This window comes from Nomascus leucogenys, chromosome 20 (genome assembly GCF_006542625.1).
Source record: "Nomascus leucogenys isolate Asia chromosome 20, Asia_NLE_v1, whole genome shotgun sequence".
NCBI classification, from domain to species: domain Eukaryota; kingdom Metazoa; phylum Chordata; class Mammalia; order Primates; family Hylobatidae; genus Nomascus; species Nomascus leucogenys.
Genome location: NC_044400.1, coordinates 73,346,506 through 73,369,834, shown reverse-complemented (window position 1 = coordinate 73,369,834; position 23,329 = coordinate 73,346,506). Strand labels below are relative to the sequence as shown.

At 34.8% G+C, this 23,329-nt stretch overlaps 1 long non-coding RNA gene across 1 annotated transcript in view; it reads right to left on the bottom strand.

The window, feature by feature from the left end:
• LOC115831916 overlaps positions 1–21,228 on the bottom strand; it is a 28,650-nt gene extending 7,422 nt beyond the window's left edge. The window contains exon 1 of the long non-coding RNA XR_004027409.1: positions 21,063–21,228. This is a non-coding gene — a long non-coding RNA (uncharacterized LOC115831916). The remainder of the gene's footprint in view (positions 1–21,062) is intronic.
• Positions 21,229–23,329: the final 2,101 nt, after the last annotated feature.

Below are 23,329 nucleotides of genomic sequence, written 5' to 3'. Positions count from 1 at the left end.
TGTTTAAATGACAATAATAATGAGGAATCCGCCTCGCAGGCATTTATTATTTTAAGCTTGACCTCGTGTGCTTACATTTTATGTCCGTCCCTGCCAGCTTCCATGAGTGAGTCACTAGAACAGCCCCTTCATTTTTCTGAATCAGTGTATTGTCTTCAGAGCTTGCCCTCTTGACTTCAGTTTTTCAATTGCTTTCTTTTCAAATTATCTTACACACCTCTTTTTTTCCCTCAAGTATCTTTAGAGTATTAATGCAAAAGACAAATTACTCAGAAGCACTAAAATATAGTAGATTGAAGTTGAAACACACTGAGTTTGCAGTCGACTGGGTACCAATTCCAGGTCTGACTGTATTGCTGATTACCTACATATCCTTAAATGAAACACTTTGCCAGGATAAGTCTTAGATTTCTCATCTATGAAATTGAGATGAAAATTGTTACTCTTCCTACCATCCTACATTTCCTGTGTGAATAAAATGAACACTAGCTATGAACACAAAACACAAATTTCTTTTTCCCTGATTATAATTATTGCTAAAATCACCAAAAAAGCTATAATTTAAATAACACTTAGTGTGGACCCGGAAGTATACGGATCATTGTGCATAAATTAACTTAGCTAAAATTCATAACTAATGTATCAGGTAAATATTTTTCCTTCCATCTTACAGAGGAAAAATCTAAGAAGTCTAATGTTGAAGTGATATGGCGAAGTCTCACTGTTACTAAATGAATTGGAGTTGAAACTCTGAAATATTAGACTCCAAAGTTCTTTATCTTAATCAAAATGGAACTTAAACTGAATGTAAAACTTTACATTTTTTAATTGCCTCTTACAATATTTTAAAGTTTAAATTTAAAAATAATTATGTAAAAGGTGTTTTCTCTTTAACAGTTTTATTCTAAAAAATTAAATAAGCATAAACACATTATTTACAAAGAAATCTTTTCTCCTCTTGCAATCTTTTAAATTTTATTGTTTTTATTGGATATTTACAAATAATAATTGAATATTTATTAAGTACAAAGTGATGTATGATATATGTATACAATTTGGAAAGATTAAATCAAGCTAATTAACATACCTATCACCTCAAATACTTATCATTTATTTTTCCTAACTATTGTACCCTTTGACCAACAGCTCCTCATTTCCACTACTCTCTAGTCTCAAGTAACTATCATTCTGCTGTCTGCTTGTATGTGTCTGATTTTTTTAGGTTCTACATATAAGTGAGAATATGTGGTGTCTGTTTTTCTGTGTCTAGCTTATTTCACTTAGCATAATGCCTTCCAAGTTCATCCATGTTGTCACAAATGACATAATTTCTCTCTTATTAAAGGCAGAATAGGAGTCTGTTGTGTATATATATCATATTTTCTTTAACCCTTCATTGGTTGATAGACATCATCATCTGGCTATCATGAATAATGCTGCAATAAATTTGGGAATGCAGGTATCTCTTCAATAAGCTAATTTCAAATTCTTTGCATATATACTCAGAAGCGGAATTGCTAGAACATAAGAGAACTCTATTTTTAGTGTTTTAAGGAACCTCTATACTGTTTTGCATTATGGTTATACTATCTTACATTCCTGCCAAACAGTGTACTAGGGTTTCCCCCTTCCTTCACATTCTTGCCAACACTTGTTATCATTCAGCTTTTTGCTAGTAGCCATTCTGACAGTTGTGAGGTGTTAACTCCCTGTAGGTTTAATTTGCATCTTCCTAATATTTTGTGATATTGAGCATTTTTTTTTTACATTTCCATGGGCCATTTCCATATCTATCTTTGAGAAATGTCTACTCAGGTATTTTCCCACTTTAAAAATCAGGTTATGTTTTTTTACTATTGAGTTGTTTGAGTTTCTAATATATTTTGTATATTAACCTCTAATTAGATATATGGCTTACGAATATTTTCTTCCATTCTGTAGGTTGCCTATTCACTCTGTTAATTGTTTACTTCGCTGTGCAGATGTTTTTTAGTTTTAAGTAATCTTACTTTTAGGGCTTAATTCTAAAAAATCATTGCCAGACCAATATTGTATAGCTTTTTCCCTGTTTTCTTCTACTTGTTTTACAGTTTTATATCTTATATTTAAGTTTTAATTCATTTTGAGTTGAATTTTGTATATGGTATCAGAAACAGTTCAATTTCATTCTCTCTGTAAACAGCTAATTTTCCCAACATCCTTTTTAAAAGAGATCATGTTTTTCTTATTGTGTACTGTTGGCAACTTGGTAAAAAAATCAATTGGTCATAAACGTATGGGTTCATTTTTGAGCTTTCTATTCTGTTCCATTGGTCAATATGTCTATTGCATGAAGTATCCTTTTTTATTGCTTCACCTTCAGTCAACGTATGTCCTTAAAGATGAGGTGAGTTTCTTGTAGACAGCGTATTGTTGACTATTTGGTCTTTTTTATTTTTGTTTATTTATTTTATGTATTTGGCTACCCTGTGTCTTTTTTATTAAGGAATTTATTCCATTTACTTTCAAGCACATACAGAATAACATATTATTGTCATTTAGTGATTTGTTTTCTGGTTATTTTGTATATATGTAATATATCCTTATTGTTCTTTAGTTGTATCCCTTTGTGGTTTGATGGGTCTCTGTAGTGATATGCTTTGAATCATTTTACTTATGTTTTTAATATTTATTATATATTTTTATTTTGTGATTACCTTAAGATTTACATAAAACATGTAACAGGCTATTTCAAGCTGATAGTAAGTTAACTCTGATCTCATATGACAACACTATACTTTTATTCTCCCTTATATTTTATATTTTTAATGTCAAAATTTACATTATTTTGTAATTTTTGTTCTCTGGCAATTAATTTTAGCTATAGTTCTTTTAATAGATTTGTCTATTAACCATCACAGTAGAGATGAAATTCCTTTACACACTACCATTTTCAGTGTAGGGTGTTCCGAATAGGATGCTGTATTGCTTACGCCATTGAATTTTGCACTTTTATATGTTTTATGTTATTAATTAGTGGCCTTTGCATAGTTTAAATAACTTCCTTTAGTAGTGTCTGTAAGGCAGGCCTAGTGTTGATGAATTCTCTTAGCTTTTGTTTGTCTGGGAATGTTTTTATTTCTCCCTTATTTATGAAGTACAGCTTAGCTGAATAAAGTACTTTTGCATGGCATTTTTTTTTTTCCTTAAGGATGTGTTGGAATATATCATCCCACTTTTTTTCTGTCCTCCAGGGTTTCTGTCGAGAAGTCTGTAGTCCTACTGAGACTCCCTTTTTTGTGATTTTTTTAATCCCTTTCAGCTTTCAGAATTTTTTGTCGCTAGATTTTGTAGTTTGATTATGACGTGCTTTAGTAAACTCCTCTTTGGATTGAAGACTTCTTTGCTTTCTGTACTTGGATGTTGGCATCAGATTTGGGAAGTTTTTAGCTTTTATTTCTTTAAATATTCCCCTTTGGACCTTTTCTTGCTTTTCCTCTGGAAATTCTATTATATAAAAATTAGATCTTTTGTTGATGTCCTATAATTCTCATAGACTTTCTTTATTATTTTTCATTCTTTTTCTCCTCTGGCTGGATAATTTCAAATGTTCTGTCTTTGAGCTCACTGATTCTTTCTCCTGCCTGATTGTGCCTGCTGTTGAAGTTTTCTATTGTGTTTTTCCATTTACTTAGTGTATTCTACCTCCCTAGGATTTCTATTTTTTTTTTTTTTTTTTGCTTTTTCAGAGACGGTCTCACTCTGTCACCCAGGCTGGAGTGCAGCGGCACAATCTCGATTCACTGCAACTTCCACCTCCCGGGTTCAAATGATTCTTGTGCCTCAGTCTCCTGAGTAGCTGGGGCTACAGTCGTATGTCACCATACCCAGCTAATTTTTGTATTTTTAGTAGAAATAGGATTTTGCCATGTTGGCCAGGTTGGTCTGGAAATCCTGATCTCAAGTGATCTGCCTGCCTCCATCTCTGAAAGTGCTGGAATTACAGGCATGAAGCACTGCACCTGACCTTTTTTTTTTTAAAATTTCTATTTATTTTTTAAACTCATGATTTGTGTATGATTTTTTTATATTTCCTTTAATTTTATATCCACATATTTTATAGTTTACTAAATTCATTCAAGAGGATTAATTCTGAACTATTTGTTATTTCATAGGTCTCAATTTTTTAGGGCTCAATGTTGGAACTTTGTTTCATAGGTGTCATGATTTCCTTGATGTTTGTAATCCTTGAATTCTCCACAATTGAGAAGATAGCCACTTCTTTCAGGTTTTACAAGGTTTTCTATTTTCTTGGCAGAGATAGACTTTACTGTTTAATATAGGCTGTGATTCTAGGTGGGACTGAACCCTGGGCTTCCTTGTCAGGTGAGACGACTGATTTAATTCTGCAATCAAGCAGAGCTGATGGCTGGGAATTGTAGTTGACTCTGATTGGGCCAAGCGACAGAGTATATTCCCTTGACAGATGGTATTGGTATTTAGGATCTGAAATTGGACAGAGTTACAGGTTGGGCCCCAAGGGTAAATGGAGTTCCCTCTTTGGACAAATAAGACCAGCTGTTATGCTTGATAGAGATGCATGGTTGAGGTTTACCTCCCTGCCTAGGTGGGGACTTGGGTTGAGCTTTGAAGATGATCTGAGCACCATTTAAACTCCTGGGTCTGGCAAAGTCCCTGCTCTTTGCCAAATTGCGCTGTGGTGAGCATCACTCTTGCTGGGCAGGGGCTTGGAGTAGGGCTTGTAGCTGGGCCTCTTTGCTGGGATATTCAAGCCAGATCCTACAAATTATGGGAGCCACCAGCTCAGTTTTGCAGGTGGGCTATGCTGTTCACTAGTTATTCTGATTGAGCACCACCACTGGCAGGTACACAGGGCCACCACAAAGATCTGTGTGCTGACTGCCATGGGCTCTACCATCTTGCTTTGTTTCCACTTGGCCTCAGATATTCTGCCTATGCTGTTACCCCTTCTTTTCCTGTACAGTGAGGCCAAAGTTGGCTTCCTGAGAAGTGTCTTGAAACATGAGAAAGACTAGATGTGGTGCTCTTTTCTCACTTTAGAAACCATGAGCCTTGGACAATCCTCTCTTTTTGGTACTACATCAACTACAAAGGAATATTTTTAAGAATCACCATAACATAATCCTGACCATTTGTAAATAAAACCTTTTTAGAAATGGTTAGGTCAAGCAGGCAAAAATGATCATTAAGAATACAGAAAATGTGAAAAATCAAGTGGTAATATCTGATGGCCAAGGCTAAGATTGACAAAGAGGGAGGGATTGATAAAGAGAGAAGTGGGGAGAGAGATAATGATATGATCTGTATGTTTGTCCCCTCCAAATCTCATATTGAAATGTGATCTTTAATGTTGAACAGACCCCTGTAATCCCAGCAGTTTGGGAGGCTGAGGCGGGCGGATCACGAGGTCAGGAGATCGAGACCATCCTCGCTAACACGGTGAAACCCCATCTCTACTAAAAATAGAAATGTTGAACATGAGGCCTGGTGGGAGTTGTTTGGGTCATAGGGATGGATCCTTCATGAATAGCTTAAAGCCATCCTCTTGGTAATGAGTTAGTTCTCCTTCAGTTTGTTTACACAAGATCTGATTGTTTAAAGGAGTCTGGGATCTTCCCCTTTTCCTTTCTCTCTTTAACCCCATCTCCCATGTTCCCACTTCTGCCATATGACTGCCTGCTCCTGCTTCACTTTACACAATGAGTAAAAGCTACCTGAGGCCTCACCATAAGCTGAGTAGTTGCTGGCACCATGCTCCCTGTACAGCCTGCAGAACTATGAGCCAACTAAACTTCTTTTCTTTATAAATTACCCAGGCTCAGTTATTTATTTATAGAAATAAAAATGGACTAATACACACACAGAGAGAGGGAGAAAAGAGAGAAAGTTCACATAAGGAAAAAAGTATTTTTTTAAAGAAACATTTGTAAATTGTGGTCACAGAATACATTATAAGGTAAGGCTCATTTATTTTCTAAAAATTAAAATTTCATAAATCACATCTGAGCAAAGTTCAATTGAATTAGAAAAACACTAAACTATATTATTTTAAATTTTATAAGATAGAAAAGAGCAATTGAAATTAGAAAATACATTAATCTGAATTCCAATTAAAAACACTACATATCAAAATCTGAAATACGTAGTTAAATACTGTCAAAGAATAAGAGAATATCCCTAAATATTCTGAGCCAAAAATGAAGCAGAAGCAGAAGAAGAAGAAGAAAGAGAAGGAGGAAGAGCAGGAGAAGGAGGAGGAGGAAAAGGAGGAGGAAGAAAGTTATGGAGGAAGAAGAGGAGTTGAAGCAGATGAGAGAAGAAAAAGAGGAGGTAGCACTTCAGCTGTAAAGGCTCAGAAGAACAAACGGAATAAACATGATGATATTGAAAAGAAGAAAATCGTGAAATAGGAGAAAAAACATAAACTAAATAGAAAATAAAACAACAAGGAAAGTTAAAAACCGTAAAGTCTACTCTGGACTAACTGCAAAATAGGTAACTTTTTTTCTCAAGACTAATCAAATAAAACAGATGCCTGTAATCCCAGCACTTTGGGAGGCTGAGGCGGGCAGATCACAAGGTCAGGAGATCAAGACCATCCTGGCTAACACAGTGAAACCCCGTCTCTACTAAAAATCCAAAAAAAAAAAAATTAGCCAGGCGTGGTGGCGGGTGCCTGTAGTCCCAGCTACTCGGGAGGCTGAGGCAGGAGAATGGCATGGACCGGGGAGGTGGAGCGTGCAGTGAGCCGAGATCATGCCACCGCATTCCAGCCTGGGCGACAGAGCGAGACTCTGTCTCAAAAAAAAAAAAAAAAAAAGAAAGAAAGAAAAGAAAAGGTATAAATAAATAGAGGAAAAAACAAGACTTTAAAAAATAAGATTAAAAAAATTTTAAAACATAAACAACTGTATTCCAGTTAAGTGAAATACCAAACTAAAAAACAACACAAATTGATTTTAGAAGAAATATACGACCTAAAAGAATTTTAATATTAATACCAGGTTCTGATGCTTTTATAAAATTTCAAAAACTAGGTAATCTTCATCATGTAAAACCATTTTAGATTAATAGAAACAGAAGAAAATTTCCAACTCATTTTAGTTATTAAAACCAAAATAGAATAAGCGACAAATGGAAACTGAAATTATGGGCAAAATTCATTCATATGTAGGAAAAAATATTAGAAATTTCTAAATACACCAGATATGGGGTGGCATTTATCACAAGGACATATATATGGTCAAGAGCATAAAATACATTTATTAATTATATCACATTAGGTATTAAAGAGTAAGTCATTTTATAGGTGCAAGTAACATACTAAAAAAATCTATACTCCTTGGTGTTTTCAAAAATTCACACAACAAAGTAATAGCAGAAAGATAAACATTCTAAAGGTAATGATGGTTATTTAAACATCGAAAGCAAACATACACATTTTGATGCTTAGAAACACTGTACTTTATTTCCAGACAAAAACAACAAAAATTAAAAATGTACTACCACAAATGTATTCAAAATTATATTTGAGTTGCTATGTAATAAAATGAGTTAAAAATGTAAATTAACTACATAGGAAACAAGAAGAAAGCAACAAAGTTATTCTTATTTGCAGACAATCAGTTTATTTTATCCAGAGAGGTCCTCCTGAGTGGGCCTGGCTTAATCAGGTGAAAGTCCTTAAAGAGGTACCTAGACCTTCCTGTGAAGAGTCTGTACACATTGGCGGCTTTGAAAGAGTAAGATTTTCTGAGGTAGACATCATATCAAGAGGGCCACATGGCAAGGAACTATAGCCACTCTCTAGGAGCCGAAAGTGGCCTGTCACGTCAACAGCCAGCAGGAAGCTCAGGCCCACAGTCATTTTAGCCACTAGCAATTAATTTTACCAACAAACCAAATGAGCTTGGAACTGGCTGTGAAAAGTCAGCCCTAGGCAACAATCTTACTTGAGGAAGACCAGTGAGATACTGAAGCAGAGGGCCCAGCTAGACATCCCAGAAATTCCGACACACGAAAATTTAGAGACAATAAGGAGTTGTGCTGCTTTAAGCATTTATTTATGTGCTAATTGTTATGTAGAGATGGGAAAATAATACAAAGGACAGTACTTTCATAGTCACAGGGAAAAATAGGAAAGAGTTCAAGAAATGGGTTACATTTTATGTTTGGTGGTTCCTAGTGCAGGGAGGTTCTTAGCACTTCAAGGAGTGACCTGATCTTGTTTTGAGGGACACTACTGAAAGTTCCAGGAAAGCCTGGCATAGGTGGAAGGTGAGCAAATGGGAGATTAACTGCTTTTTTCAAAAGTTTGTGGTTGTTATCAGGGTTAGATCTTGAACCAGAATTTTCTGACCTCTTAATGACTTTTAATACACTTTGATTCTCCACTCAAAAATCATAAGTATTTAAGTGGAAATATACATACATACATAGATGATACTGCAAATGCAACCATTAAAAATTCATTTATCAGTATTGCATATACCCAGATAATCACACACTGTGTTTGCTCTTATTCTTTGAAACATGAGAATATCTTTCCACATTTTTTACTTGATTCTTTCTTTGCAGAGATACCAGTAAAGATTCCATAAGTTGAATTATAACATGTAAAGACATTAGAATTTACTTGAAGCTAAATGTATATACCTTATCCTTTAAGATACATTGTTAGCAATGGCCTTTCTCACCCTTCAATTGATGAATAAATTGTACTTACTGCTACTGCTTAAGGGGCCCAGGGTACTGAGTTGACAGGGAAATCCATCTTTAGACATGAGAACACTTTGGCTTTTGAGTTACTGTTAAACTTTTTTTTTAGTGCACAGTTTGACAATGCATTCTGCTGCTTTCCCTGATCGTTCAGAAGTTCTTCTTCTGTAAAGTGCAGGCACATTATAAATATTGGCCTGTAATGATTCTATTATTATCCAAATAGGCTGCCTCTTCACTCTCGGGAAAAGGTCTGGATGTTTGAAGAAACATGTCAAAGGAAAACGTGAGTTAGTCTAAGACTCCTCTTCTATTTCCTAAAGGTACAATTTAGTGCATGTTTAGTTTTGATAAGCTAGAACGAAGGTATATTGATTCCCTCCCTTTTAATCTCTGCGAGGAACAAGTAAACAAAGATGTTTCTATAGGATGTGTTTCCATAGGATGCTTCTATTGGACATGTCCTGTTAATGAAGGACACTTTACAAAGTGGAGGGTAAAAGCAGAATGGAGAGGCTACATAGATAGTATGCTGAGAATTCAGTGAGCAGAGATTGAGTCCACTTGTTTTTCCAAGGTCTTAGTTAGCTGTAAATAAACTAGAGTTCCTTCAGAAGAGCCAATAAGCAAAGCCGTGTTTGGAATCCCATACTTGTGTTCATTTTTATTGCTCTATATTCATTTCAGGGAATCTTTGGATTGCTCTCTCTTAGAAACTGACAGCTTCTTATACTGGTTGTGAGTTGTAAGGGCTTTGGTATTAGATTCAGCAAAAACAGAAAAGGAACAGCTGGAAAGGGACTTTGTGCTAATTAGTGAACTAGGTATCACTTTGAAAGGTGGGTATACTGAAACTCTATTTTTAACAATATGATGCTGAAAGCAGCAAAATTAAGTAAATTGAGGAAAGCCACCAACTAGATTATTGAAGAAGAGCTCTTTCCAAAATGGGATAAGTTAGCTATATCTCAACTATCCTAGATAGCTATTCAGGCTATCTCCAGAGAAAATGAGGCCGGGCACAGTGGCTCACACCTGTAATCCCAGCACTTTGGGAGTTTGAGGCGGGTGGATCACGAGGTCAGGAGTTTGAGGCTAGCCTGACCAACATGCTGAAACCCCGTGTCTACTAAAAATACAAAAAATTAGCTGGGCATGGTGGCACGTGCCTGTAATCCCAGCTACTTGGGAGGCTGAGGCAGTAGAATCACTTGAACCCAGGAGGCAGAGGTTTCAGTGAGCAGAGATCGAGCTACTGCACTCCAGCCTAGGTGACAGAGGGAGACTCCGTCTCAAAAAAAAAAAAGAAAAAAAAGAAGGAAAATGAGGCTTAAGTATTCATATTGAAAAAGTGCACACAGTTAGCAATATGACAATTAGCAATATCCTTTTGATTTGAAATACAGTTTCTATTTGGTTCTGCACTTTTTTTATTTTTATTATTATACTTTAGGTTTTAGGGTACATGTGCACAATGTGCAGGTTTGTTACATATGTATCCATGTGCCATGTTGTTTTGCTGCACTCTTAATAGGTAGACTCTCAGTTAACTATTCTGGCACCTGATTATGGGTTGTTTTGCATGCAAAGGAGGAATTCAGTGAATCTGGACAGAAAAGGTCCACTTTATGAACTTGTTCCTCAGTAAATAATTACTCATTGTTTGGTTTCACTCGGAAATGGTCCACATACATAAACATGTTAACATATATAAGAAGGATACACAAGTTGTAAGATAATATTGTGCATACTCTATATGTATCAAATAAAGATGTCCTCAAAAGTGTTCTTTCTTTTGAGGAGAGTGTTCACATTTAACTCATTGCATTGGCAAAAGCCTAGAATTTTGTTGAAATTTAGTTGCAACTAAAAAATGTCATTCCCTTTCTTCATTTCTACCTCCCCTAAAACTACATAATTGATTTCAAAATGAGCATTATGGATTCAAAGGACCAAATTGGTTTAATAACAGAAATGTAATCCCACAATAGAACTTGACATGATAATTATTTTCTATGCTACTTGTATTCCATTCCTGGATGCTATATTGTCTGATAATCTTTGGAGGTTTTTTAATTTCTGCACTTTTTGAATCTTCATCAACTGCTGTTTCAATTTTTGATGAACAGTAAAAGTCCTTTGATTCCTGGACTTACCTAAATGCCCTTTGTTGTGGTGGTATCATCTGAAATCTTCACTATAAGTATTTGACACTTCCATCCATCACAGCATCACAGCATGCATTGCTGGACACAAATTATGAGTCATTAAAGCAAGTAATTGTGCTCTTAGACTGGTGTCACTCTTGACATTTGTTCTGAGTCTCCTAGACACATCTCCACTTAAAATGCTATATCTGAATAATCGCCTACTTTCTTAAAAGATGAATAATATACAAATATATAAAAACAGATCTGCAAGGGAAATTCAGTTACAAAAGATGTTTATTTTAATAAGGTAGTCCTTTTTGTGCCATTGGTATAGATAGATTCTCTGAAATGTGAAATTAGATCAGCAGTCTTTGTTGATAATGTTCATGTGAAAATTTGGCATCTGCATATTTTTCTAGTTAAATAAATAATCTTAGAGTACTAATTTACTCTAATGACAGAGACACCATTTGGCTTCACAAAAAACAGAAAACTAATCTAAGGTCCATTTCCTATTTATGGGGTGTATACAACATTCAGTTGTAACATTCACTGAAGTTTAAAAAATGAGTTCAAGCAAATTTAAAGCATGGGGACACTGGCACAAGAACTCTTTGCCATGAATGGTAATTTGAATTTAATTACACATGTTATCAATATTCATCTTCTATCAACATTTAAAAAAGCACTCAGCCTTGCCTTTCTCTTCTGTAAACTTCTACATCTTAGGGTATTCTACCATCACCTAAACCAAACCTTCTTGCAATTATTTGTTTACAATCTTTCTCTCCCACTAGAAAGATGTTGAGGACATACCACACGTTTCTATAGCTGTAAAATGTAGTCCAATGACTCTCCAGCATGATGTGAATAATATGTATTTGTTAAATTAATTAGATTACTTCTGCTTTTCTGAAGCTCGATATTACTTCATTTCCCTTAAACACCAGTTCTACTCTGTATTCCTTTGTCTGTAGATTTCCAAAAAATTCAATTTAATAACCACAAAGATAGCATTTGATCATATAATATACATTGTTCTTTGGCTCTTTTATTAATTATGTAATTTATTGATCCTTTCATTTACCTATGTATTAATTGACTCAATAATCAAATAGTTCAGATTTTTTTATTTTTTAAGGATGGGTGATACATCTAAAATATAAATTTTTAATTCCCCAAAATTTCTAGTCCAGTGCTAAATGTAACACTAGTTGCGTATCCTTCAGCACATTATTTAACATCTCTGCCAGAGTTTCCACTGTTATTAAGTGGAAATACAATAGCATGTTGTATTTGAAGTGAAGATTAAATTAATCATATAGGAAAGTGTAGCCATGGAACAAATACTATATAACTGTTTGTTGTTGTTGCATTATTAGCTGACTAATAAATCCATGCCAAGTTGCCTGATAAACACAGTTTATTCCTGGAGAGCAAAGATTTTAAGAATAGTAAATTAGGATTTTTTTTTCTAATTTCTAGAGTTCATAGAGTCATTGCTTCTTTTATGATTAAAAAATTCAAAAGACAAAGCTGTATAAAACATGGTGATATATTAAAACAAAATTATGAGTAATAAATGAATCAATCAACCAAGTTACCTATCTTTTAAAAATATACAGTAAGTTATGAATATACTGGAATGTTTTATTCTGAAACATATAACCATTTTTCAGTTTCTAACGTGGAAAAAAATGGCCAATGCAGGTTGACTGCTGCATGCTTGTTTCAATTCTGCTTAGCTCAAGTTCAGAACTCATCATCACAAGTGGTTTTAAATACTTTTAAATTGTTCTTCTAAGATAAGCAAAGCTAATTTACAAAGATTCAGATTTCTTTATCTGAGCCACAAAAATACTCTTAAGTTGTTCTCTGTTCGTTTATCTATATTTTTGAACTAATGTATTTCCTATTTTTAACAAGTCTAGCTAGAACATAGTTGGCAAAGTATAGAGCTGGGAGTGAGTTTGTTGAAAGTCTCCTTGTGTCTTACATCTGCACTTTTGTCACTGCGTTCACCTTGAGCGGGTCATTCGACTTCTAATCTTAGGATCCTCATTTGAAATGGTATACGCAGAAAAATAGAAAATGTGAGTGGAGTGACTTGCACAGTGTTTGGTACAGTAGTTGCTCTGTGAAGGCTATTTCCATCATCCCCAAGCTTTCTCCTTGGAGCTATAATTTAGTTTTTCAAAATAGAACGACGTGATTTTTTTGTTACTTCTATTGGAAATCCCAGCCTTTCTTTTTCCAGAGAAGCTTAGTAATTGGCGTCATTGGCAGCCAAGTGTTATTAAAAATTTATATTTGGAAATCGTGCAGGGTCCTTAAAAAACATCTGATCTATGTTCCTTCTCAGAATATAATCATCACTGCAACAGCCCTGAATTCTGATTATTCACATCCTCCTTGAACGTCTCCATTTTCCAGGAACTCCCTCTGTCCATAGATGATGCATTGTAATTCTGTCCATCTCTGCTGAGATCTAAAATTCATTTTCCTGCTTTCTCTCCATTGACGTCTCCCTGACTCCTTGAGTAACCACGTAACAGGTCCGACCTCTCTTCCTAGCCCACCTCAGCTGTGTCATCCAGCTTCGCTGTGTCATCCAGCTTCCTCGCTCTCCTTTTACGTATTTAATCTCTCAGAGAAAGACTATTCCTTGTTCTGAGGTTTGGAGCAAGTTATTTACTATCTATCTTTGGGCCCTCCGTTTATTTAGCTAAGGGCACAGATAATATCTACTTTTCTTGGTTGTGAGAAATAAATAAAATTATGTGTACTATTCAAAAAGCATTTATTAAGCCCCAATTATATGCCAGGCCTTAGTCTAGAATGTGGAGATGTAACAGTGAACACAATAAACAAATGTCTCTCTTTCATGAGCTTTCTTCCTTGTGGAGGAGGCAGACAGAACACAACCTGTCATAAGCATAGTAAACAAGCAAGATAGATAATAGGTTGGTAGGTAGTGATAAATGATAACATAGAATAGTAGGACACATGTAATATTGGGGTACGAGGTAGTAAATTTAGGAAAGGTATACAGGGAAGACTTATGAGAAAGGTAACATTTGAAGAGACTTGGAGGGCCAAAGAGTTAGATGTGTTTGGGAATGAGAACATTCCAGACAGTTGGAATAGCAAGTATGGGGGCCTTGAAATGGGACCTTGACATCATTTCTGTCATGAAATAAAAATCAATGAACTTAACATCAGTTTTTCTACAGCAATGTTTAATTTAACCTAATAGAGTCTCTGAACATTCTTTTTTAAGAAAAATCATATATTTTCTCACCACAACAGTACACATAGGGAAACTGGTAGTGATATTATCATAAGAATAACAATACACCTATTTAGAATTTAATTTTACAGTGCTCATAAGCATTAGCTTGCATTTCCAGACTAATCAAGTTATTGGAACATTGGCCACCCAAATGCTTTTTACAATCAACATTTTTGGATATGTATTTAGCTTTCAGAGACAATCATAATGATATTTCATCTCCAAATATCTCGTGTCTTCTAGTGTGATAGAAAAGAAACAAACATCTACTGCTTTTCATTCGGAAGACACACAGGCCAGATGTGGTTAAAGTTTGTCCATGGAACATGAAATTTCAAATTGTAAACATAACCCAAAGAAAATATTAAGGACAAATGCATAACTAAACGTTAATGAATACTGTTATTTCCTCTCCCTTTCCTTCATATTTTCCATAAAAGTTTTAAAGATTAACATTTTAATATTTTATCAAAGGGCTCATGATTATTTGACATTGTCTGATGTGTCTAAGCAAGAAATATATATATATATATATATGCACACATACATATTTATCATGGGTGATGTATCACATGAAGGACAAATTGTGCTCTCTTTTCTAGGAAGGGACACTTTTCCCTAAAATTTAGCCAGTATGCTGCATGTAGACCAACGCAGCTAGAAAGTGTCTCACTCACTCTCAAGGGAAAGAGGCAGGGGAGCAAGACTATTGCCAATCAAACAACACCTGTTAAATCTGCCTACTTGGGCTTACATTACAATGACCCATTAGGCATAAAGGATAACTTTAACCATACTTGTTTAGGATTTTATTATTTCTGAGCCACAATCTGTTGTTGTTGTTGCTGTTACACTACAGAATGTTGAATTAGGATTAAGATATCGTTAGACAAATTCGGAGTTGCAGATAATCAAGTAAAATATAAACTGAAAGCAGAAAATATTCAGATAAAAATCTTAGTCTGCGTATTGTGGAAATGACTGTATGTCTGATGATTTGCTGTCAGTTTCACTGAACTGTAACGTTAGTGTGCAACTCTGCTTAACATTTCCTTAAAACTTATTTCCAATTTTTTTTTTTCTTTTTTTTTTTATAAATCTCCAAGTGAGAAGACCTGACTTGTCTTCGGAAAGTCTGGTAACTTCCACCTGCACATAATGCTACCATTGTGGTTTCCTTTTCCTTCCTTCTTTCCACCTTTCCCTTCCCTCACCTCCCTTTCCCTTCTGTTCTTTCTTTAAGATATAATCGATAACAAACAAACAAAACACTTTGCACGTGTTTAATTTATACAATTTGGTGAGTTTGGACATGCACATGCATCTATGATATTATCCGTATAATCAAGGTACTAGTGCATTCATCCACCAAAAATTTTCTTATGTCTCTTTCGTGTGTGAGTGTGTGTGTGGGTGGGGGAGGGGGTGGTAAGAATGCTTAACATCTGACCTACTCTTTTAACAAATGTTTAAGTACTCAATACAGTACTGTTAACTATAGGCACTATGTTATACAGAAAATCTGCACAACTTATTCATTTTGCGTAATTGAAGCTTTATACCCTTGAATAACAACTCCTCCTTCCGCTAACCCAGACCCTGGCAACTACCACTCTCTTTTCTGATTCTTTGAGTCTGAAAATTGTAGATACCTCATATAAGTAGAATCATACAGTATTTGCCTTTCTAAGACTGGCTATTTCATTTAGAATGGTGTCTTCCAGATCAATTCATCCTGTAACAAATGTATAATTCATTTCTTTTTAATGACTGAGTAATATTTGTTTCTATATCTTGACTGTTGTGAATAGTGCTGCAATGAACATGGGCATTCTAATAGCTCTTTGAGATTATTTCAATCATTTATTGAATGTGTGTGTGTGTATATATGTATATATACACAAAGACACAGAAAAGGAATTGCTGGACCATAAGATAGTTTTATTTTTAATATTTGGAGAAACCTTCATACTATTTTCCAAAGTGGCTCTACCAGTCAGCATTCTCACCAATAGTATTAAAATGTTTAAATTCTTTCTTTTCATGTCCTCACCAATACATTGTCTATTTATATATATAATAGCCATCCTGATGGGTGTGAAGTAATATCTCATTGTGCTTTCACTTCGCATTTGCCTAATTAGTGGTTTAGAAATTTTTTACATAATTGTTTGCCATTTTTATGTCTTCTTTTGAGAAATACCTATTTAGATCCTCTGTCCAGTTTTTTTTATCAGGTTGTTTTCTTGCTATTGAGTTCTCTGATATTTTGGATACTAATCCCTTATCAGATGTATGGCTTGCAAATTTTTTTTTCTATTCTATAGATTGCTTCTTAACTCTGTTGTTTACTTTGCTGTGCAGAAGCTTTTTAGTTTGATGAATTTCCATTTGTCTATTTTTGTTTTTTGTTGGTTGAGCTTTTGGGGTCAATTCCAAAAAAGCATTGCCCAGACCAATGTCGTATAGTTTTTTCCCTATTGTTTTTTCAGTAGTTTTATAATTTCAGGTCTTATGTTTGTCTTTAATCCATTTTAAGTAGGTTTTTGTGTATAGTATATGCAAAGGGTCCAAATCCATTCTCTTGTATGGGGGTACCTAGTTTTTCCAAAACAATTTGTTGAAAATATTCTCCTTTCAGTATTTTGTGTTTTTGGCATCCTTACTGGTGATCAATTGACTGTATGAATAATGCAGAAATTTATTTCTGGGCTTGAAAGACTCAATGATCATGTTTAACTATCAGATTTAAAGCATGCATCCCAAAATATTTTATTATATATTTTTTCACTCTTATAAGTTATATATGGGTACCAAATATTATATATAAGTTATATATAGGTACCATATATTATATATAAGATAAAAGTAAATCAAAATAGAAATAATAAAACAAATATACAAATATTATAAATATGGAATATATTCTAAACTCATATCTTCTTTTGCACTCTGAATAACAAATCGTAGCCCAGTCCTTGTAGCTAAATTCTTATTTTACTACATTTATATTTTTCTACCTTTTCCTTTTTAAAGCCATCTTTACACATTTTTTCTTTCCCTAAGTTTTTCAAGATTAATCTTCTGAAGTGGGAAAACTGGAATTATATCAGGGACTCCCCACGGTAAAATTCGATTCTCAAATCTTTACTCTTTTTCTCCTGAAATATAAAACATGACACCATATACAAAAGGAGTCTTGCTTTCAAATCAGGATTTTTGCATTAGACGACTATTTAATATATCCAATATTTATTCTGATTATTAAAACTACATGTATATGATATACCTAGGTAAATACTACAGAAGGGACTTCTTATTTTCCCTTTATAATCAAGTGTAATATGATTAGATACAAAGTTGATATTTCTCCAGCTAGATGACTTGATGTCAGGTATTTTGAGCTCTGATGTTTCAGGTAGGGGAAAAAAATAGAAGAAACCAGGTTTTGCCGAAGGTCACCCTTAGAATCAGTAATAAAATCCAGATGTATAAGTTACTAGTCTGTATTTTACCAGAATTTGTTTTAGATAATTTCATCAAAACACTATGTATCTGAAGATAGTAAATTTCAAGAAGTAAATTAATGTATTAATGACTGTTCTGAAAATATATATATTTTTTAACTTGTAAAATATGTTAGAGAAAAAAATGAGACACTTAAGAGATCCTCCCAAGCATCCTCCGAGTGGGGATAAAACGTCCACTAGAGGGCATTTCTTCTTGGACGCTCTGTGGTCAAGGCTGTAAGCTCATTCCTCAAAATGCCATGAACTCATGTTATCAAATTGGGAGTAACTAACTAAAAAAATTGAATGTGAAGTATTTTAATGCTTCCGGATTCACACAAGTAAGATCAGAACCACCTTTCCATTTCAAAACTGACAGAATTTGAGAGGCTATCCATTTCTGATAACTCTCCTAGTGTCAAGCATGTTGCATGTGTACGTTTTTTTAACCATTAAAACAAATTTGAAAGTAAAATTTTATTATACAAATTTAGAGATGAGAAAACTAGGGTCAACTAATCTATGTGTATTGTGCTCTTATTGTCATGATTTCTATGTGGTTTCATGCCCAATGGCGTCTTTGTATAAAAAAATATACAGATATAACTATGCTTATTTTTCTTATGCTGCTGTTTAGTTGTATATGTTTCAGCTGTATATGTTTTAATATACATATACATACTGAAATGATTACCACAGTGAATCATACTAACATATCCATCTGTTTACATAGTTACTCTTTTTGTGTGTATGTGTGATATGTATCTGAAATCTACTGTTAGTAAATTTCTAATATGCAATACAATATTATTAACTATAATTCTTCTGCTATGCATTAGACCTCTAGACTTATTCACTTTACATAAGTAAGTGCTAGTTTGTATCCTCAGACCTACAACTCCTCATTTCCCCTGCTCCCCATCCCTGCCTGGTAACCACCATTCTACTATCTGCCTGTATGAATTTGATGTTGTTATATTCCACTTGTGAGATCATACAGCACTTATTCGGTGACTATATTATTTCAGTTAGCTTGATTTCCTCAAGGTTCATCATGTGGTCACATATTCTATAATGTTCTGTTTTATATGGCACAATAACATTCCATTCCATGGGCTTTGCATAGTTTTTGGTAATTGTCTAAACATCTTAGGTATTCCTGGTTGTTTAGAAGCATCATTCTTATTTCTGCCTTTACCTTCACATGGTGTTCTGTGTGTGTGTATGTGCACCTTCATGTCCCAATTTCCTTTTTACATGAGAATACCAGTCACATTAGATTAGGGTCCCATTGTACTCTAGAATGGCCTCTTCTTAACCTACCTAATTATATCTTCAATGACCTTACTTCCTAATAAAGGCACATTTTGAAGTATTAGGGACCTTCAACATAGGGCTTTTTAGGGAAACATTTCAACCTACAACAGTCACTTTATGTTTTACTCTATGATGGGCACTAGACTGGGTCCTCTAATAAATATAAATATAAGAGATGAGCCATTCTTGCTCTTTAGAATACTATGTGGAGTCCAAGAAGAACAAGATGTTGCTTCAGACAAAAAAAAAAGGAAAAATGGCTTTAGATTGGAGAGTGACCTAATTTAGAACCAGTTCTGACAAAAAACTTCATGTGACCTTGAACAATGTATAACTTCATGTGACCTTGAACAATTTATTTTACCATTTTTTCGTTTCTTCACATAGAAGATAAAATTATTGAATTTGATCTGTCGCTGCCCAGCAATAATACCCATTAGACATGGATTTTGTAGAAACACTATAGTAGATGATGCCTGAACCATCTTTCAATTCTAAGAGGTTGTCATATGCATCTGGAAGAGCCTGAGAATGCTTTTGAGTTATATGTTGAGCTTGACACCAAATACTGACCAACTTGATAACATCCCCTCTTTCCTTACCTCTATTCCTTTTCAATACATATGTTTCTCTGATATTGTATGTTTTTATGTTATAATTGCTATGCCTCAAAATTTTGAATCCTAATCTAAGACATGTGAGGTAGGACTGATGCTTAGAAAATTATGTTGATAAATTATAAAAACATCATAAAACCAGGATTTATTATTTCATTCTAAAATTATTGTTCTTTCCTCTGCTATATGATCAAGTCTCTATAGCTTTTGAAAAATTCAACCTCTCTAAATATTTTTCAATTGGATTTGGAGTGTTTTAAATTTTACTTGAGCTTCATTTTTAATTTTTTAATTTTTTAAAATGTTTTCTAACAGGGGCATGAAGCATAATAAGATTTTTATTCTTTATTCCTTCCTTATGCAGCTAGGACAGGACAGTTTTCTCTTTGATATTTCTGGGAGAAAGAACAATTAGACTGTCATCATAAACTCTTGTTGTCAAAGGACAGTTTAATTCCATTGTCAAGTGCTGATGTCTTTAGTGCTAACTGCTGAGCATTAAGAAGTTCTGTTCTCACTGCCAGAGGCTTACTCATGTTAAATTCTTGTCAGCCTCCCTAATCATAAGCCGCTTAAATGAGGGAAAAAAAACAGTGCTTCCAAATCTGAACCAAGTATGCTATATAAAGTTGGTGGACATGGTAACAACACTTGCCAAAGAAATATTCTAGCCAGCAGTGACATGGCATCCTGAGTAACGAGCTTAAGCAATCACCTAGACCTTGATGTGTCATCCTAAAAGTAAAATGGAAACATACCTAAAGAAACAAATAATATTTAAATTATTGAAAAGAGCAATAGATAAAATGATATGAAGAATATATTTGGATCTTCTACCCCGAAATAAGCCCCTCCCTGCCCTGGTGTCATTTCAGGCCAATGAGCTATACCCAGTGATTCCAAAGTCCACGTATATTTATTCTGTTCTCATTGTGCAAAGTAACCACTCTGAAGTCAAGTAAGTCGTTGTCGATAGATAGTACTAATTGCATTAGGTTTTATATATGTGTGTCTGAATATACTATATAACAAACATATACAGTACATGATTTTGCCTTTTATATATATGCTTGCATGTGTGCATATATATGCAATCATGCATAGTTAATGGCACACGTATACACTTGTGAAATAGAATATCTACCAATTGCTAATGAAGGGATTTCTCTGATACCAATTCAACTTGTATGGGGAAAGCTACTTGCCTGCTTTATTTCTCAATTTTCTCATCTATGACACAACGTAAGCTGGTGCACATGTTATCTGTGTTATCTCCTAGCTCTTAAATCAATTTTACAACATGAATTGCATTTATCCAATAGGAGAAACATGTTCTAGCTTGAGTGTAATTGGTATATTTTACACTGCAAGTAACAGAAGCCCCATGGAGCCAAATTGATCAAAATATGGTATTTTAGAAGGGTGAGGTGGATCTTACCTCAGGCATAGATGGGTACATAGATTCCAATGAAAATAATGTGGCACTGTCTTCTTGTAGCTCTGCCTTTTCTTCTGTGCTGGGCTCTTGTTTACCTGCTACAGGCTGATATTCTCCGTATGGTTGAGTCTGTGTCCAAGCACTGCCAAGCTTCACATCTACCTGGCCTCCAATGCAAGAGGCTTTTAGAACTGCCGTTAGAACAGTCCTGGGGAGAGCTTGGATTGCTGAGTTGAGACAAGTGTAAACCCTTAAATCAATCACTCAAGCTGTGTGGACAGTTTTCCATGATACTCTGGACTAGGATGACCCATCCAAGAACTGGCAGGAAACCAGCTGGATCAGCCATACTTACACAGATTTATTCCCCCATATTTCAAGGAAGTGAGCCATTTTGCTTGATCCAATACATACTTTTCTACAGTGCTTACAACTAAGAACTCAGATACAGTGTCTTAAAGGCTTGTTTCCTCTTACTCTTCAACATGAGCCTCTACTCTAACCATTGTCAATCACTATGAATTTTCTTGTGTTTCATATTTTCTTGATTCTGGCTTGATAATTTCCTCTTCTTCCTAAAGCCCTTAGCATGCCTATCTTGTATACTTTCCCACCCACAACTCCAGATTTTCTCTACAAAATGTTGAAACAAATAAATACACATAGAAACAAAACAAAAAATAATAACTTAGCACACCTCTCTAGTAAATATTGTTTTCCTCAATGCTGGTGTAGAGAATTATTATTTTCTAAACTCCCACAGTGCCCTAGATTTTTCTCTGTTATTGCACTTACTACATGATACAGTGCTTTTTCTTTCCTACTACCAGACTCTTGCATAAATAAGGCATGTTTTGATCTAAAGAGGCATAAACACAAATTGAAATATTTTATTTAAAAAGAAAAAAAATTGGAAGGATCCCAGTACTTTCATAACTACCAGAGAGTTGTCTTCATATTTCTTGTATTTGCTGACTTTGCATGTCCATTTTATGCTCTCCCTTTCCAGAAAAACTGGGACATATGATGACTGCCATCCCTTGAGTCACTTGCCCTGTAGCTGCCACTGTTGGAAAAGGCCTTGTGCCCGCTTTGAAAATCCCTGGGAAGTCCTTGGAGTCAGATGATCAGGCCTCCACCCCTCTGCCAAAAAGTCTGTTCAGTGAGTTTAGAATCATATAGAAAAGACATGGATGTGGGGGATCCTATGCCATGTATTTGAAACAGTAGCTGCCATATAATATGCTTTCAGTATATGAATGAATTCAAAAGGATATTATCATGCTGATACCTTCTAGATCAGGAGTCCCCAACCCCTGAGACATGGACTGATATGGATCTATGGTCTGTTAGGAACTGGGCTGCACAGGAGGAGGTAAGTGGCAGGCAAGAGAGCATTACCACCTGAGCTCCGCCTCCCATCACATCAATGGCAGCAGGGCACTAGATTCTCATAGGAATGTGAACCCCACTGTGTACTGTGCATGTGAGGGATATAAGTTGCACACTGCTTATGAGAATCTAATGCCTGATGATCTGAAGTGGAACAGTTTAATCCCAAAACCATCCTCCTGCACCCACAAGTCTGTGGAAAGATTGTCTTCCATGAAACTGGTCCCTGGTGCCAAAAAGGTTGGGGTCCACTGATCTAGAACTTAAACAGTGAAAAAGTTTCAATTTTAGACTCATATAAGTTGCCAGTTGGTGTAAAGCACTGGCTTTTCTCCCTTTTGGAGAATGCTTAGGAATAATGACTTTTTCAGATTTCAGTTTTCCGCACTTTTCATCTGTGTAAAAGGGTATTTATGTTAAGGATATGTGGGCTAAAGGCCCAGATTCCAGATTAATAGCACAAAGCTTTCTTGTGAGTTAATACTATAATTATTATACTTTTTTCCCTTAAGGCTGTATTTTTTTCCATAGCCAAAATGGTGTTTAAGAAATTAAAGGCCAGCTTGAATGTGGAAGCTCAACTATAACTACAGGGCAAAAAACTAAATCTTGTCATAATATTCGTGAGTGGTTATTAATAATGAGGACTTGCAACACTTTCATCTAAATTATCTTGGCCATGGAATTAAAATATACAGATTACTTTCCATTAAGATACCATGAATAAAAGACCAAGTTTATAATAATTAGAGTAGGTTTCAGAATTTTGCCCTGCACTCAACTCGTTACATTTTTTAAATTTTATTTTTAATTGTTGCAACCTCTGTGCCTCCGTTCTCAATTTATTTATACAGTGATGATTTTAATGCTTTTCT